The sequence below is a fragment of the Strix aluco genome, chromosome W, assembly GCF_031877795.1.
Source record: "Strix aluco isolate bStrAlu1 chromosome W, bStrAlu1.hap1, whole genome shotgun sequence".
In the NCBI taxonomy this organism is placed as follows: Eukaryota; Metazoa; Chordata; class Aves; order Strigiformes; family Strigidae; genus Strix; species Strix aluco.
Genome location: NC_133970.1, coordinates 15,155,095 through 15,171,629, shown reverse-complemented (window position 1 = coordinate 15,171,629; position 16,535 = coordinate 15,155,095).

Genomic DNA, 16,535 nt, shown 5'->3' with positions numbered 1-16,535 from the left:
ATATGGACATTCCTACCACTTTTGCAATGTTTGCAGTACATTGACTGCAGTTAATCATCATACAAACTATTAGTTATTATGTAGACATTAAAGTTCTCACTTCATGCTCCTGATCTGGAAGTGGGCTGGTCTTCATCTTCACTATCGCTACTATCCTGTAACTTCTTTTTTCCATCCTCACCAGGTCCCCCTTCGGGACCAACATCTGCACATCCTCAGCCTCCCCACCATCCTTAACACATTTCTTCTTACATTCTTTTCCAGTTTCACAACTTTTACAACATCTCTTTTTCTTTCTCTTTCCATTAACACTTTCTGCTAATACATACAGTGTCATCTATCAGCAATCTACATTTTTCACGAATTTCATGATCACGTCTTAAAACAAAAAATAAATCAACATACACAACTTCTTCCCATTTATCCATCCTTCTAAAAACAGTATTGACTGCAAAATCGTATTATAATTCAATGATCTTTCTCAAGCCATTTTTCTCCATCCTCCAGTTCATACATCGGCCACCATTGGGCACAATAAGCTTTTAACTTATCTTTCACTAGGGGATCCCCTCCAAAATTTTCCAGTTTTTCAGTATGCATCCTAAGGGAGTACACAGGAATACTTCAGTAGAGGCAGCCGTACCCATATTACATGTATTATTATTTCCCAGGAAAAATTTTTAAGCTCCTGCTTGTGGGCCTTTCCTGTCATGGCTTATGCAGAGCACCTCTAAGCAATTCCAAAAGCAGCTCCTTACCTCCATAGTCCCTTGCCTCCTTCTAAATATCTCGTATTGGTGTAGCACTGTTGGGTTGCCTGTCATCTGTCCATAGAGAGACACCAGTAGATTCCCTGATCAAAAGGTTGGTGCGCGCTGGAGTCCTTCCCAGTCCCGTCTCCCATCCAGAACAGCAGGACAATCCGGATAAGGCTTAAAACGGCCATCCCATCTGGGTCGCCAAAACTGTTGTCCCTCAAAACAGGGTTCGTTACGCAGTGTGCAATAAGCCAGTCTTACGCACAGAGCACATATTTATTTATTCCATGTTTGCACAAAGATGGGTGCTAGGTGGTAATTCCACAAAGCTAGCACACCATACACAACAAGCAGCATATTTATACACTTCAAACTACACAAAAACCCATTTGTTGTAGTGACCATTGGTTAGTTTATCACTTTCTCCCTCATTCGTTAACATCATGCCTCATCTCGATTTAAAATTACAGCATCTTTTAATTATTCTGCACAAACTCAAAGGGCGAGGGGGGGCACATCTTCCTGGTCTTAAATTGAGTCAGTGGTCACGGTCTCCCCCTGCTGCCTCTACCTTTCCCCCAGTTACCACAAATTTTCACTGACTTTATGCTTCTCAGGCAATCATCCAGCCTTTGGCGCCTTCTGGGGCAGGTTGCTCTCCTCTTATCTGTCTTTTAGCTCCTTTTAAAGGATATAGTCGTTAGCAAGGCATGCATTGTTTATATAAAGTATCAGGCTTACACAACAGAACCAATGATCAATGGTCCTCCTTAGAAGATCAGTGAGTACATTGGATCCTAAATTACAGCATCACTTGCCGGGAATGCCTGGTTGACTCCAGACTTCTTGACACGGATCATCTTTGAAATGGCGCTTTTTCCATCTGTTGTGGTTTAACCTGGCAGGCAGCTAAACACCACACAACCGTTCTCTCACTCCCCCCCCCCCCCCCCCCCCCCCAGTGAGATGGGGGAGAGAACTGGAAAAAAGGTAAAACTCATGGGTTGAGTCAAAGACAGTTTAATAGGACAGAAAAGGAAGGGAAAATAATAATAATGATAAGAGAATATACAAAACAAGTGATGCACAATGCAATTGCTCACCACCTGCTGACTGATGCTCAGCCAGTCCCCAAGCAGTGGGGTGCCACCCCACGTCCAACTCCCCCCAGTTTTGCTGTTCAGAATGATGTCATATGGCCAGTTTGGGTCAGCTATCCTGGCTGTGTCCCCTCCCAGCTTCTTGTGCACCTCCAGCCTCCTTGCTGGCAGGGCAGTGTGAGAAGTTGAAAGTCCTTGACTTAGTGTAAGCACTGCTCAGCAACAACTAAACATCAGTGTGTTATCATCAACATTATTCTCATCCTAAATCCAAAACACATCACTATGCCAGCTACTAGGAAGAAAATTAATTCTATCTCAGCCAAAAATAGCCCCACTCATGGGAGAGGTTTGATGAGCGTTGTACCGGTAACACCTCACATAATATATTTATAGGCATGCGCACATGTAAAGGTTCATAAGTATATACTTGCTTCACTGGTTGGAATCCTGTAATAGCTTGTAATATGCATATATTTGCTTTACTCTTGTTATATATATGTATATATATGCTTACTTTCCTATTGGCAATTTTGTAGTGACTTGCAGTGTGTGTATTTATTTTTACTAATAGTAGTTTTGCAGTAATTTGTAATAAATAAATTCAGAAACCCAAATCTCTGTGTCCTTGTGTATTGAGGATTACCGAGAACCCCACAGTCATGATCTTTACACACCCGCGGGTTGGGTAACCCTTGTAGGTGGTGACCATGACCGCTACAGCACTCAACTCCTGTGTCCAGGTCACTGATAAAAACATTGAAGAGAACTGGCTCTAAAATTGACCCCTGGGGAACACCACTAGTGACTGACCACCAGCTAGATGTTACCCCATTGTCCTGGGTTTGGCTAGGATAGGGTTAATTTTCACAAGAAGCTGGGAGGGGGCACAGCCAGGAGAGGTGACCTGAACTAGCCAAGGGGATATTCGACACCATGATGACTTCATGCTCAGTATATAACTATAGGAGCTGGCAGGGAGGGGGTGGGGGTGGGGGTGGGGGGGGTGACTGTGGCTTGGAAAGGGGCTGAGCATGTGGTACTGGGTGGTGAACAATTGCATTGTGCATCACTCGCTTTATATATTCGTTCTATTAGAATTGCTGTTGTTATCATTTTCTTCTCTCCTTCTGTTGTTCTATTAAACTGTCCTTATCTCAACCCACAAGGTTTTACTTCTTTTTTTTTTTTCTGATTCTCCTCCCCAGCCCACCGGGGGGGAAGAGTGAGCGAGTGGCCACATGGTGCTTTGTTGCCAGCTGGGTCTAAACCACAACACCCTGTCACGACCTGGACTGGAAGCCCAGAGAGTCGCAACGGTTCTGTGATCTCCTCAGGTTAAATTAAGGTGAAACAATGCTGAATGACCAGTTAAAATGTTTTACTTGTGGTAGAAAACAATTTAAACTTGGAAAAGGATAATAAGCAATGTGGTCTCTTATAAATCTATAAGAAAGAAAAGAAAGGAAAGAAAAGAAAAAGAAAGGAGAGAAAGAGAGTCAAAGAAATCCGGATCACCACCCAAGGATCCAGTGTTGTCTCAGGTCCAGTAATCTTGGGTGGTGGGTGCACATACAGCAAAGTTTTCTGTCACCTTTTTAAATTCATCTTATCAGCTGATTAGCATACTAGACCAAGAGAGGCAGGTGTTCCATGAACTCATTTCCATGAAAGATGGGCAAAAGGTGGAGCATGGGTTCTGCGCATGCATTGGGACGGGAATGGGGTACATTAACCCTTTTGTCCAATTGAGTTGGTGGTTGCAATCTCCCCCTATCACCTTTACCTTTTCCTCAGTTTTCGTTTCTTGGGCAATTATCCATTCATTAGCTCCATCTGGTCACGGTTGTTTATCTTTCTTATTAGTCTTTTAGCTCTTCTTCAAGGCTATAGTCGTAAATTAAAGTGTAGGCCTTAACCCGAACATATGGTTTTACTCAGTCTATGTCTCCTTCCTTCAAGGCTTATCTAAGGAATTTGGTTATACAGCTGCAAGGGAGCAGAGCCATGCACCCTTCGATACACCCTGTGCTTCCCTAGACAGATAATTCATTCCTTAGACTAATCACAAAGGCCACAATTTGTCCTTGAGGTTTTCTGTGTCGATGAATGTTTGAGGCATTACTTCCTTCAGTTCCTTACACACCCATTTACTACAACTGTTTGAGCCAATTGTTCACCCATCATATTGTGCACATGTCTAGCTGTATGCTGGACATTTTGTCCAGAAGGATACTGTGAGAGACAGTATCAAAAGCTTTGCTAAAATCCAAAAAACCCCACATCCACTGCTTTCCCTTTGTCCACTAGGCAGATAACCTTGTCATAAAATGATATTAAGTTAGTAAGGCACAACTTTCCCTTCATGAACCCATGTTGGCTTTGACTGATGACTGCATTGTCTTTCAAGTGTTTTTCAATAACTCCCAGAATAATCTTCTCCATAATTTTACCAGGCACAGAACTGAGACTGACAGGCCTATAATTACCAGGGTCTTCTTTCTTGCCCTTCTTGAAAATTGGAATAACATTTGTTAGCTTCCATTTGACTGGGACCTCTCCAGATTCCCAAGACGATTGATAAATAACTGAGAGAGGTCTCGCAATAACATTGGCCAACTATTACAGTACCCATACAAGTTTAAAATAAACTGTGAGCTTATCACTCCCCCAGTCACAGTCCTCCTACCCAGGGCTCCAAGTGTCCTAGGGCCCATCATTGGTGTTAAAGACAGAGGTAAAGAAGGCATTAAATTCCTTTGCTTTATCTCATTCCTATTTGTGAGGTGACCAACCTCATCAAGTAATGGGCCAATGTTTTCTTTAGTCCTCCTTTTGCTGTTAGTTAGCATATTTTAAAAAGACTTATTTGTTATCCACCAGAGTACTATCCAGCTTCAACTCCAACTGAGCTTTGGCCACACAAATTTTCTCCCTATGGTGATGAACAACATCTCTATAGTGCTCCTGGGTAGCCTGACCTTGCTTCCGAAGTCCATGCATTTTATTTTTCCGTCTAAGTTCCAGAAGGAGAGCCCTGTTCAGCCAAGCCGGACTTCTGCCCCACTTGCTTGATTTTTGACACATAGGAATTGCTTGCTCCTGCACTCTTAATAGATGGCTCTTAGAAAGTGACCAGCATTTATGGACCCTTTAAAGCAGATTCCCAGGGGACCTTACTAATTCATTCCTTGAGCAGCCTAAAGTCTGTTCTCCCAAAATCCATGGTAGTAGCTCTACTGACAGTTTTTCTCATATCACCAAAGATTTTAAACTAAACCATTTCACGATCACTGTGGGCAAGACAGTCACCAATCATCACTTCACCCACAAGACCATCTCTATTTATAAACAATAGATCTAGGAGGGCACCTTTCCTAGTCGGCTCGCTTAGTACCTGTATCAAAAAGTTATCATCTTCAACATGCTTCATGAATTTCCTGGACCTGTTCATGTCTGCTGTATGATAGTTCCAGTTAACAAGTTGAAGTCACCCATAAGGACGAGGGCAACTGATCTAGAGATTTCCCTTAATTCCTCATAGAATAATACATCGTTGTCATCATCCTGGCTGGGTGATCTATAGCAGACTCCCACAACAACATCCGCTTTATTAGCTTTCCCCCTAATCCTTACCCAGAGGCTCTCAATCATGTCATTCTCAACTGTAAGCACTGTAAAATCCAACCCCCCCTTTACATACAGCACTACCCATCCACCTCACCTTCCCCGCCTATCTCTCCTGAAGAGCCTATAACCATCCCTCACAGCACTCCAGTCACAGGACTCTTCCCACCAAGTCTCACATGCCAATGCTGTCATAGCTCTGGGACTGAGCCAAAGGTTCTAGTTCCTCTTGTTTATTCCTCATACTGTGTGCAGTAGTGTACAAACATTTCCAGTGTGCTCCAGTGTACTCAGTACATCATGGAGCAGAGTGAAAGCTCTCACTAGCACACCGTCCCTCAAACATTGTCATGCCATATCCTTCTGCCTTCAAACCCAGTTTAAAACTCTTTCAATCTGCCCCACTAACTAGTGATCAAAAATACTTTTCCCCCATTGAGAAAGGTGAAGCCCATCAGGTCCCAGCAGGCCCAGTGTCACATAGACGATCCCATGATAGAAAAACTCCAAATTCTGCAGGTGACACCAGTCTCGGAGCCAGGTATTGATGTCATTCCCTACAACTAGGAGGACAGAGGAGAATACTACCTGTGCTCCTGATCCCTTTACCAATCTTCCCAAGGCCCCGAAATCTGTTTTGATCACCCTTGGACTTCTCATCACAACTTTGTTGGTACCCACATGAAAAAGCAACAGCAGATAATAATCTGAGGGCTGTGCCAGGCTAGGAAGTTCCTGGTAATGTCTTTAACCCAAGCCCCAGGGAGGCAGCAAACTTCCCTAAAAGGCAGATCTGGTTAGCAGATCGGGCCCTCTATTCCCCTCAAAAGGGAGTAACCTATGACAATAACCTGTCATTTTTTTCTTCATGGATGTGGTGGTTTAGTCCCTGTCGGGGTCTGAGACCACGCGGCCGCTGCCCCTCCCCCACAAAGGGAGTGAAATACAAAGCCCCGGGGCTGAGATAAGGAGAGGTTTAATACAACAGTGCGACAGCAACACAACAAACAACAACAATAACAATAAGAATAACAGTAATAACAATGAACAGAGCAAAATATCTACCAATACAGCAGTGAGAAGAGCGATGGCATAACACACATGTTAACCGACTCTCTCGCTTCGGCGCCCGGATGTGACCTCCGCATGGTATGTGAATAACCCGTCTAGAGCTCCCCCCCCACTGCTGGGGAAACTTAACCCTATCCTGGCTAAACCAGGACAATGGAGGTGGTCACGATGTGGAGGATAAGATGACCTGACCTTCAGGACTCCTCTAGCATAGATGGATTGTCATCCACCTCATCATGCCCCTGTCCTTCCAATTCCAGAGCCTCATATCTGTTGTGTAAGGGGACCTGGGAAGGTAAGGTAGACAACGAGGAGCTTCTCTTGCTGCCCCGAACAGAGACTTGTTTCTATTCACTTCTATCCCTCAAGTCACTACCTTCTGCCTCATGGAGAGAGGGTGCAGGATCCCCCCTTGTCATGTGCTATGCCTAGTTGACATTTCTGTTCCAGTGAGGGCAGAGTATGGTTCCACCAATCAATCTCCTTCTCAGACTCCTGGATTCTCCTCAACCTGTCCACTTCCTCCTGAAGCTCAGCCACCAAGCTGAGCAGTTCTACCTGGGTGTACCTCCCACAGGAGTTCTCACTATTGCCCTCAGACACCAGTAGAAACCTCGGGCACAACCCTGCAGCCATATATCTGGATGACTGCATGTTCCCTTAGGGGCTCTGTCTGAGTAGCTGCATCGGTCCCAGTGGGTGCTAATACCAGAGCAGATGCAGAGGACATAGCTTTCTGTTGGGTGGTCACCACTGCTTGAGCTCCTTGTGGGGGGATTATGACCCATGGTGGGGGCCTGTGGGGGCAGGCGGTCTGGCTGATGAAGGTGCAGTCCCCCAGCATTTTGGTATCTTCCAGCAGCTGGTCATCCTTGCTACCACCTGGTCCCTCCTCACACATAGCCCAAGGGTGTTGGGGGCCCAGAAACCCACTCAGACACCCCCCGGGTACCTTGCAAGCCTTGCACTCCTCTCAGCACATGGCTGCTGCTGCTGTTGCTAGCATTGGCTTCCAGTGGTTTGTACATGTAAAGGGCTTATCACCCAGCTCCAACACTCTTTCAGAATGGTTTAATACAGAACAATTTTCAAATATATGTTGTCAAAGGAAAAGTCTGGTCATTAACCAACTGAAAGACCTATGGCAAAATGCATAGGTCTCAAGTTCTATGACAGTGGAAGCTCCTAGCAGGAGAAGGTTAAAGGGGGAAATCATGGAGGTATGAGATGGAAAAAATAAATACTTCTGGGCATCCAGAAACAATACCTAAGATCCATAAATAGACTGTGAAGTTAATTATTGCATATTATTCTGTGAAACTATCCAACTCCACTCCATTACATGATGAGGGAGGATGTTTCTTTCTGATTAGAGGCTGAAATACATAAATGACACTCAGATTTGTAATGTGGTACAGCCCAGAAATTCACTGGCCCTAGGAGAGGTTTGGGAAAGCAACATCCCACGCCTGGTAAGAAGGCATTATCTCATGGAGAGAAAAATGCCTGCAGTAAATTTATCTTACGCTGCTTAGGCGAATTTTTGTGTGATAGAGCGTTGTTGCAGCTGAAATGCTGAACTGGGCCGAAGGTTTGCAGAGGTCCTTGCTGTCATGGGGTTTTTTTCTAGAGACCACTAGATGACAGGAAAGCATCGTGCTGCCGCTGCTGTAGAGTGGGTTGGAGCTTCTGGCGCTTAGAACCGCTCTGATGCTCCAGCAGGGGTTAGTCAGCTCTGCCGCACTTTCTTTGACATCACTCTCTTAAGGAAATAAAGATATACCTTTTTTCTCTTTGGGAAAATACGATTAGGCCTGAAACAATGAAACTTTGACTTGTTCAGTAGTTTGTTGGTGGGACTCTTTCATCTGGCACTTCTGGGGTTACTCTGCTGTTTGTTACTCCCCAGGGCATTCTTAGTAAAAGTAATGGACTTCCTTAGCATAGCTCTTGTGCAAAAACAAGTGAATATAAAGTTTTCATGTTTTCAGCCATATTTCTTAATGACTTCTGATTTTTTTCATCTATAATTCTCTTTGTCTTTCCCCTCTTTGGTGGCATGGTGTTCCTCATTAAGGCTTGGAAAGGGAATAGCAAAATGTGATGCAGGATATCAAAATGATGCCTGAACATTCTTTTAATATCCCTAATAGTAAGGCCACGGCAATGTATAGCTTCTCTAATTTTATTAGCGTTCTTTCAAGTGTGGTTCTATGCCCCTTGTTGCTGAGTGTTCAGTCTGATTCTCATGCACACTTACATCTATCTCATTCATTCCTGGTGTAAATTTGTTGATCTCAATGAAGTTACATTAGGGATAAATTTGGCCCGCTGTCTCTATGCTTTTATAATATACCTATCAGCTTTTTGCCACTACCTATCTGCACCTTTACTGTATAAAAATTTACAATATTCCTGCACATGCTATCATTTCCTCCATCACAAAATGTCCATTTAAAAGCTGTTTTGTTCTTCTGAATAAGTGCCTTGTTTTAAAATAACAGCAAAAAAGTAAAATTAATCCTCTATGCTCAGTAATGCATGAATAACAAGTCTGTTGTAGTTTAGAGCATATTTTAATAAACATTTTAAACCTCTTATAGAAAATTTACATATATTCAGAAAAAATATTGCACACTAGGAAAGTGAGCAGCATGATTTATTTCATGTTCTATTGGTACGATTATGTTTATACAGATATAATAGATTTCCTAGCTTCTGATTTTGCTATTATACAAGTTCATATCTAAAAAGTTTTAAAACATTTATATTTAGGGATTTTTTTCTAAAGCTTTGTGAAACAACAGTTTTGTTACTCTGGGCTCAAACTAAGATTTTACTTTGTTTCTCTCTCAATTCAAGTTAAAATGTTTGAAATTACTAAATCATTAATTTCAAATGGTTTTTATAAAAAGAAGAATTTACAACCCAAACACCTCTAACCTGGCTGGAGACAAATCTGAGATTTCCTTGGCCTTTGAAAAACTTCTGTTGTGCCTGGCACATTAAAATCCAAAACTCGACAAATTTTGCATGATGTTGCGTTATGATGTGGATGCTTCACATATCTTTAGCTTTTTGATTTTTCCTTTCAAAGGTTTTTAAAATAAAACTGCCACATCTTGTAACAGAACCAGAATTCACATTTTATGTCTATGTCATAGGCAAAACAACACAGCCTCAGAAACCTTGATATGAGGCTTATTACTGTGCAACTGAAAGTGCCTTCTAAATTTTTTGCCACTGTAAGCCACTGCATTTTTACATGATTTATTGAACTAATAGTCGTATTTTGCCATAAACTTTTTAAAATTTCAGTATCTTACAATTTAGAATTCCCAATTATTACAAGTAATGGGGTGAATCTTATGAAAAAGTCTTGCAGATGTGAATAGGGTTCAACCCAGTTGGGTTGTATGAAGAGGCCAGAGGTTCTATACAGCAATCAGTTTTGTATCACGTATATATAAATTATGGTGGAAAGCTGTAAGGCTAAATAAATGTAAATGAGTGCAGTTCCTTTGAAGTATTTTAGGAATCTGGCCCCAATGTAGAAAATGGTATTGCACATGTAAATCCTTGTATAGAATTTTCTGTTTGGGATAGAATTTGAGGTTAAATTCTGTCAGATTAAGCATCTCTTTCTAAACCAAACTAATGTAAGATAACTTTAAAAAAAAACCTTGATGAAAACTCATCAGGTGTTTTTGAATTATCTAAGGCTTTTCTATAGATATATAATTTCTAAGTCTCACCAGTGAATATCATTCCAAAGCAGTGGATTCTGCCTAGAGAGTAGACTTTAGTAAAGTTTTGCAATGCATCCTTGCAAGGCAGATGATGTTAATCTGTAGTGAGAACCATTATAATAAACTAGCTGCAAAGAAGCAGGTGGCTAGACTTCTGATAGAACTGCATGAGCATGTTTGAAGTAATTTTCCACACCAAAATGCAGGTATCTCATAATATAGGGCACCCAGATAATAGTGCGTAAGACAGGTACTTTATTGCCGGCACAGCAGCTGCTTCTTGCTAAGGAACTGGGCAGTGCAGTCTATTCATCTAAGATAGTCCTGAGAGAGTTCATCTTAATCCCCTTCAGTGTCAGTGCACACACAAATCACAAAATTTACTGTGGAACCAGCTGAGCGCAGCAGTCTTCAGTGGATAGCAGTGCTGTGCAGCACATATCCACAGGACCATATGGGTTGCATGTATACACCAAGGGAGCTGCCCTTTTTGCTCAGTGGAATGGTCTCTACAAGAATTTCTAGCAAAGCCAGCAGTCATTTCAGAGGGCCTTAAATTTCTGTATGCATAAAATCAAGCCTGCAATACCAAGAAACACAATTTTAAAATGAAAAAAAAAAAAAAAGTTTAAATGTTTAATGTTGAATTAAAATGCATGTTAAAGTATCTTAAAAGCCCTGCTTGGCACAATTCCTATAACTTTCATGTTATAATTTTGACAGACATAAATGCTCCTAGTAGGGCTATATAACAATCATATCTATCCTCTCATTTAACCCCACTGCTGTGGGAATAGGGCAGGGAAAAGTACAAAGAAAAGAGGCTCTAGTTAAGCTGATGATTAAAGGTAAGGCTACAAAAAGGAAATAAGGGAATTCTTCTGCTGTACCTGTGTACAAGTAGATCTGTAAGGGCTTTTAACTGTATTAGCTGATGTTTTGCTTTGTTTTATTAAAAATTGGAGTCTGGGGTTCAAGACCAATTACAGTACCAAGTAATGGCATTTGGCTTCTGTATGGTTTCTCTGGTACTTCTTATTTTAGAATGGGAAACCCACAAGTTCATTAAGAAATGGGCATGAAATGTTAACATTATAGTGATGCTTATTATATAAAAAGTAGAAAGAGCTTCTCCTTTACACAAAACTGTGGCCACCAGCGAGAGAAAATCTTTTTGTGCTAAACCTCAGTTACTGATGCTGCTATTGCTGTTTGTCTAGCTGTACGGCAAGCCACAGACTAGTTGATTTCGGAGACCAAAGCCTGGTTCTATTAGAATTGATGGCAAATCTGACTTTAAATTCAAGAGGACGGTATTTCACTCAGGACGCTTACAAAAAGGAAAGGGGGAGAATTTTCATAAGTCTGTTAGGCCACCTTTTGTCAGATGTGGGTGCCGAATGAATGTGTAGTGAAATAAACTAGCTTAGTTTAAACACATAATTGCATTTCAGTTAGGTAGTTCACTTCATAATTCCTACCCAGTGTACAGAAACTGTTGTGAGCAACACTGTTGCATGCATGCACCTCATATGGGCACAGGTCTTTGTCATTGGGATCCCTTCAACTAACACTGAACCCACATCATGGTTTCCCTGTGCTGCCTTCTCTGAACTAAACATTGTCTCTTCTTTTATACCCTTTTTCCCAAATAGAACACTTTTTCCTACTCATCATTGAATAATCTTAGCATAATATATAGTTTAAACCAATCAGAAAGTTTTGATGCTATCTCCCAAAAATTGGACTTGTCCCTTTCTCTTTAGGCCCAGATGAAAACATTTTTATTTTCTCTTGTTCCACATCTGCTTTGTAGGATAATATTTATAAAGAAAAACTATTTCACATGGTATTTCTAATGTATTTATTATGTGACCTTTCCTTGAAAACTGAACATTAGCTTTAAAACAAGATTGAAAATTTTTAGAGTTCAAAGTATAAAATGGCCTTCATAGGATTTATCACATAATGCACATCTGGAACCTAGGAAGTTGACAAGAATTATAAGGATTAAAGCCTTTCCATTGGCATATGTGGACACCAGTTCAGGCTCTTTGAGAGTCTCCCTGTATTTCTATAATTTCTGTCAGACAACACTCCCCCCAAAAAAACCCCCAACACCCTGTATATAAGTTTGTAGAAAAGGTATCTTTTTACATACTTGCAAACCTGACTTTTCAGAAGCAAAACTAAAGAGATGGATTCCCTTCTGGAAGAGTGGTGTCCCTTATCTGATGCAGAGCACTGTCTTGTGTGACTGAGGGTCACAGACCTTTTCCCAAAAAGACCATTCTACACCCATAAAAAAAGGAAAGAGTGGAGATATTTGCCAACAGGCCAGTACCTATGTCATGGTTCATCTTTGTCTTTTTCTGTTCTTTAAAATCTGAAATAAAGAAAACTGATGGTCTAATCTCTACTATCTGTGCCATTGTTATTTAAAACAGTAGAAATGTACCTGTTTGCATTATCAATATTTCATAATATAAATGACAAATAAAATTTATTTCCCTTCATTTGTTATATAATAACACATAAAAATATGTATACAAGTATATCTACTGACTCTGGTATCTTTTGCCTGTGGTGTCTTATGCTTAATAATTCTCATTGCATTTCATCCATTTCTGGTCTTTGGAGTACTCTAATTATAGTAAAAAATGTTTACAATTCTGCTGAAATATGTAAATGATGCAAGACTGAATGTAATAGCAAAATGCAGTTTTTAAGAGAAAAATACATAAACTGACATGATGCAGGAGATAAGTGCTTTTGAGAAAATAATGTCCATGCAACCGAAGGTGGACAAATAATGCAGAGTAGAAAATTAAGCTCTCTTTTGACATGCAAGCAATTCAGTAGGAAGGAAAAAGACTGGAATTGAATTTATCTCATGCAAATTAAATTAAAGCTAAATTTGCTGTCACATCAAGATGATGTTAACTATGTAAATGTTTGCTATTTATTAAATTGCCATTTAGAATTTAGAATGGTATAAAAATATAAGGCGCTCTTATTGTTCATTTAAGATTCAAATTGTGCATTTAAAAGCATATATATACAGATTATTCACCCCTCTCACACCTTTGAGAATTAAATTTAAAAGCTCTTTGACTTTTTGCTAGTATTTTCCTGTAATTATAGCTCACATACTGTAGTTCCAGGCTACCAAAACCCCTCCCCAAACCCATGAGGCTTTTCTAGCTAAGCAGGATCCCATTACATCATTGCTTCAGATGATACATCCATTCTCTACAATATTGTTGGCTGCTTCAGGTTAATTACCAAAATAATTTGCCTGAGAAGAGAGATTTAATTGTTTTACAACTACCTCTCTGAAGTACAATAGGGATTACAAGTACTCATTGATTATACTATTGGTTAGAATAAGGAACTCTTATTCTAGCATTTCTCATTCATTTTGTCATTGCATTCTCTTTGAAAGAGACCAAACAGGTCCCAGCAGGTGAAAGCAAAGAAACCTAAAAGGCCCTCTTTGATGAATGACAATACCACAGCTGCCCTCTCCCCATTTTTGGAGATTATAAACCTTATTAAATCATGTTAGATATTGATTGAGAGCAAGCTAAACTAAAACCAGCAATAGAAGCATGGATCAGAGAACAGTGCTTTCATCAATGGGCACCAAACACAGCTAAGCTTTCCTGTCCTTTTGCTGTGTGGGTGTTTTTTAAAAAAATATTTACTTTTGTTTAAACCATTATACAAGTAATTCACACAAGTATACCAGCTTTGTCAATCACAAATAACCAATATCTGTCCCTATAGTACTAAGAATTCATCTTTTATACAACATTAAAGTTAAGACTCTAGACTTTATTATTACTATTCTGAGCAATTCTCACAACTCTGACTTCAGGATGTCCTTAATTATAGCAAGGCTGATTTTGAACAAACTGTATGAAAGGAACAAATGAAATCATTTGTAAGATTGCATCTAGAAAACAAGGAAAAAATACTCTTTTTAAAAATCATGTTTTATTTTAGACTAATCGTTACTTCTGTTATTTTGCACTTATGAAACCCACTACAAAAATTCCCTTCGTGGCAATCACCTTAGTATAACTTGAATCTGCCTGCTTTTGAGAGGACCTCTTTAACAAGAGCGTGTGTTTTTTAATTAACTGTAATTTATTTATTTTTAAAGCATAGTACATTTCAGACCATGGTATGAAATAATGAAAAATAAAGAAATGTAAATTTAATCCTATAGGTATCTTTCTTCTGATAACAGAGAATCTTAGGCCTGCCTCTGAAGATTTTATTTGCTTTAAATATTTTGCTTGTGATTTAATTTCCGTTTTTCCTACCAGAGGTCTATAGGTGTCCCTTGTCATAGTCAGATCCCTGGATCGAGGACATTGTATTCATCATTATGCTACTTTTATTTATTTAAACAATCTATTTGAGAAAGGTGTCATTGTACTATGATAATAGTTGATTCCTAAATTCAATAAACTGTGTACAAATTTTGCTTATGAATTATTTTTTGCTGTAGTCCAGATCATAATGATATAAATACTAATGCTATTATTCACATCCTATCAAATAAATCCACTTCTGATGTTTATCTTTATTAGAGGGAGCTTCACTATGCTATATGAAAAGCCTATCTTAGTAACCAAAATTACACTTCTGGAATAGCTGATATAGTTGTAGAAATTCTGAACTCAACATTTGGAGCTAAAACTTCTTTTGACACTTAGAAAATAAAATCCGAGGATTAAAAATAACATGTTCATACTAAAAATTTGGTATGCTATGAAAAGCTTTTGAAGAAAATCCTGAAAAAAGATAAAACATGGAATAATAGAAAAATAATGCTTCTGAAAACAATATAAATTAATTATATTATAATCATATGCTGATGTCGATATTATTTTTTTTCTCTAAGCTCCCCCAGCTCCAAGTCAGACCTGCCTCCGGCCAAGATCGAGCTAATTAGTAATGGTGGCCATGCCTCTGCGATAATGTATTTAAGAAGGGAAACCTGAGAGGGTTGGACTTGGAGGATGAGTTATAAGAAGGATGTCTATACGAACACCCAGGTCAGTGGAAGGAAGGAGGAGGAAGGGAAGAGGTGCACCAGAGCAGAAAGCCCCCCCGTATCCCGTGGTGAGACAGCAGGGCTGTGTCCCCTCCCAACTTCTTGTGCACCCCCAGCCTACTCGCTGGTGGAGTGGTGTGAGAAGCAGAAAAGGCCTTGACTCTGTGTAAGCACTGTTCGGCAATAACTAAAACATCCCTGTGTTATCAACACTGTTTTCAGCACAAATCCAAAACATAGCCCCATACCAGCTACTATGAAGACAATTAACTCTACCTCAGCCAAAATCAGCACACCATCACAGGCAAAACAGACTCAACTTGGTGAAATTAATTTAATTTATTGCCAAATAGAGTAGGATAATGAGAAATAAGAACAAAATCTAAAAACCACCTTCCCCCCCCATCCCTCCCTTCTTCCTGGGCTCAACTTCACTTCCGATTTCTCTACCTCCTTCCCCTGAGCGGTGCAGGGGGACAGAGAGTGGGGGTTGCAGTCAGTTCATTATGCGTTGTCTTTGCCACTCCTTCCTCCTCACGCTCTTCCCCTGCTCCAGCGTGAGGTCCCAACCACGGGATACAGTCCTTCATGAACTGCTCCAGCGTGGGTTCTTTCCACGGGGTACAGTCCTTCAGGAATGGACTGCCCCAGAGTTTGTCCCCTGCGGGGCCACAGGTCCTGCCAGACAACCTGCTCCAGTGTTGGCTCCTCTCCACAGGTCTGTAGTTCCTTCCAGTAGCCTGCTCCAGGTCACAGCTTCATTCAGAGCACATCCAACTTGGGGTCCTCCAAGGGCTGCAGGGTGGATATCTGCTCCACTGTCATCCTCTCCACAGGCTACAGGGGGACAACCTGTGTCACCAAGGTCTTCATAACGGGCTGCAGAGGAATCTCTGCTCCGGCACCTGGAGCACCTCTTCACCCTCCTTGTTCACTGACCTTGGTGTCTGCATAGTTGCTTCTCTCACATATTCTCACTCCTGTCTCTCAGCTGCTCTTGTGCAGCTTTTTTTACCCTTTCTTAAATATGTTATCACAGAGGCACTACCAGTGTCGCTGATTGGCTCAGCTTTAGCCAGCTGTGGGTCCATCTTGGAGCCAGTTGGAAATGTGTCTGTCTGACATGGGGGCATCTTCTGGCATCATCTGTCCCGATCCAATG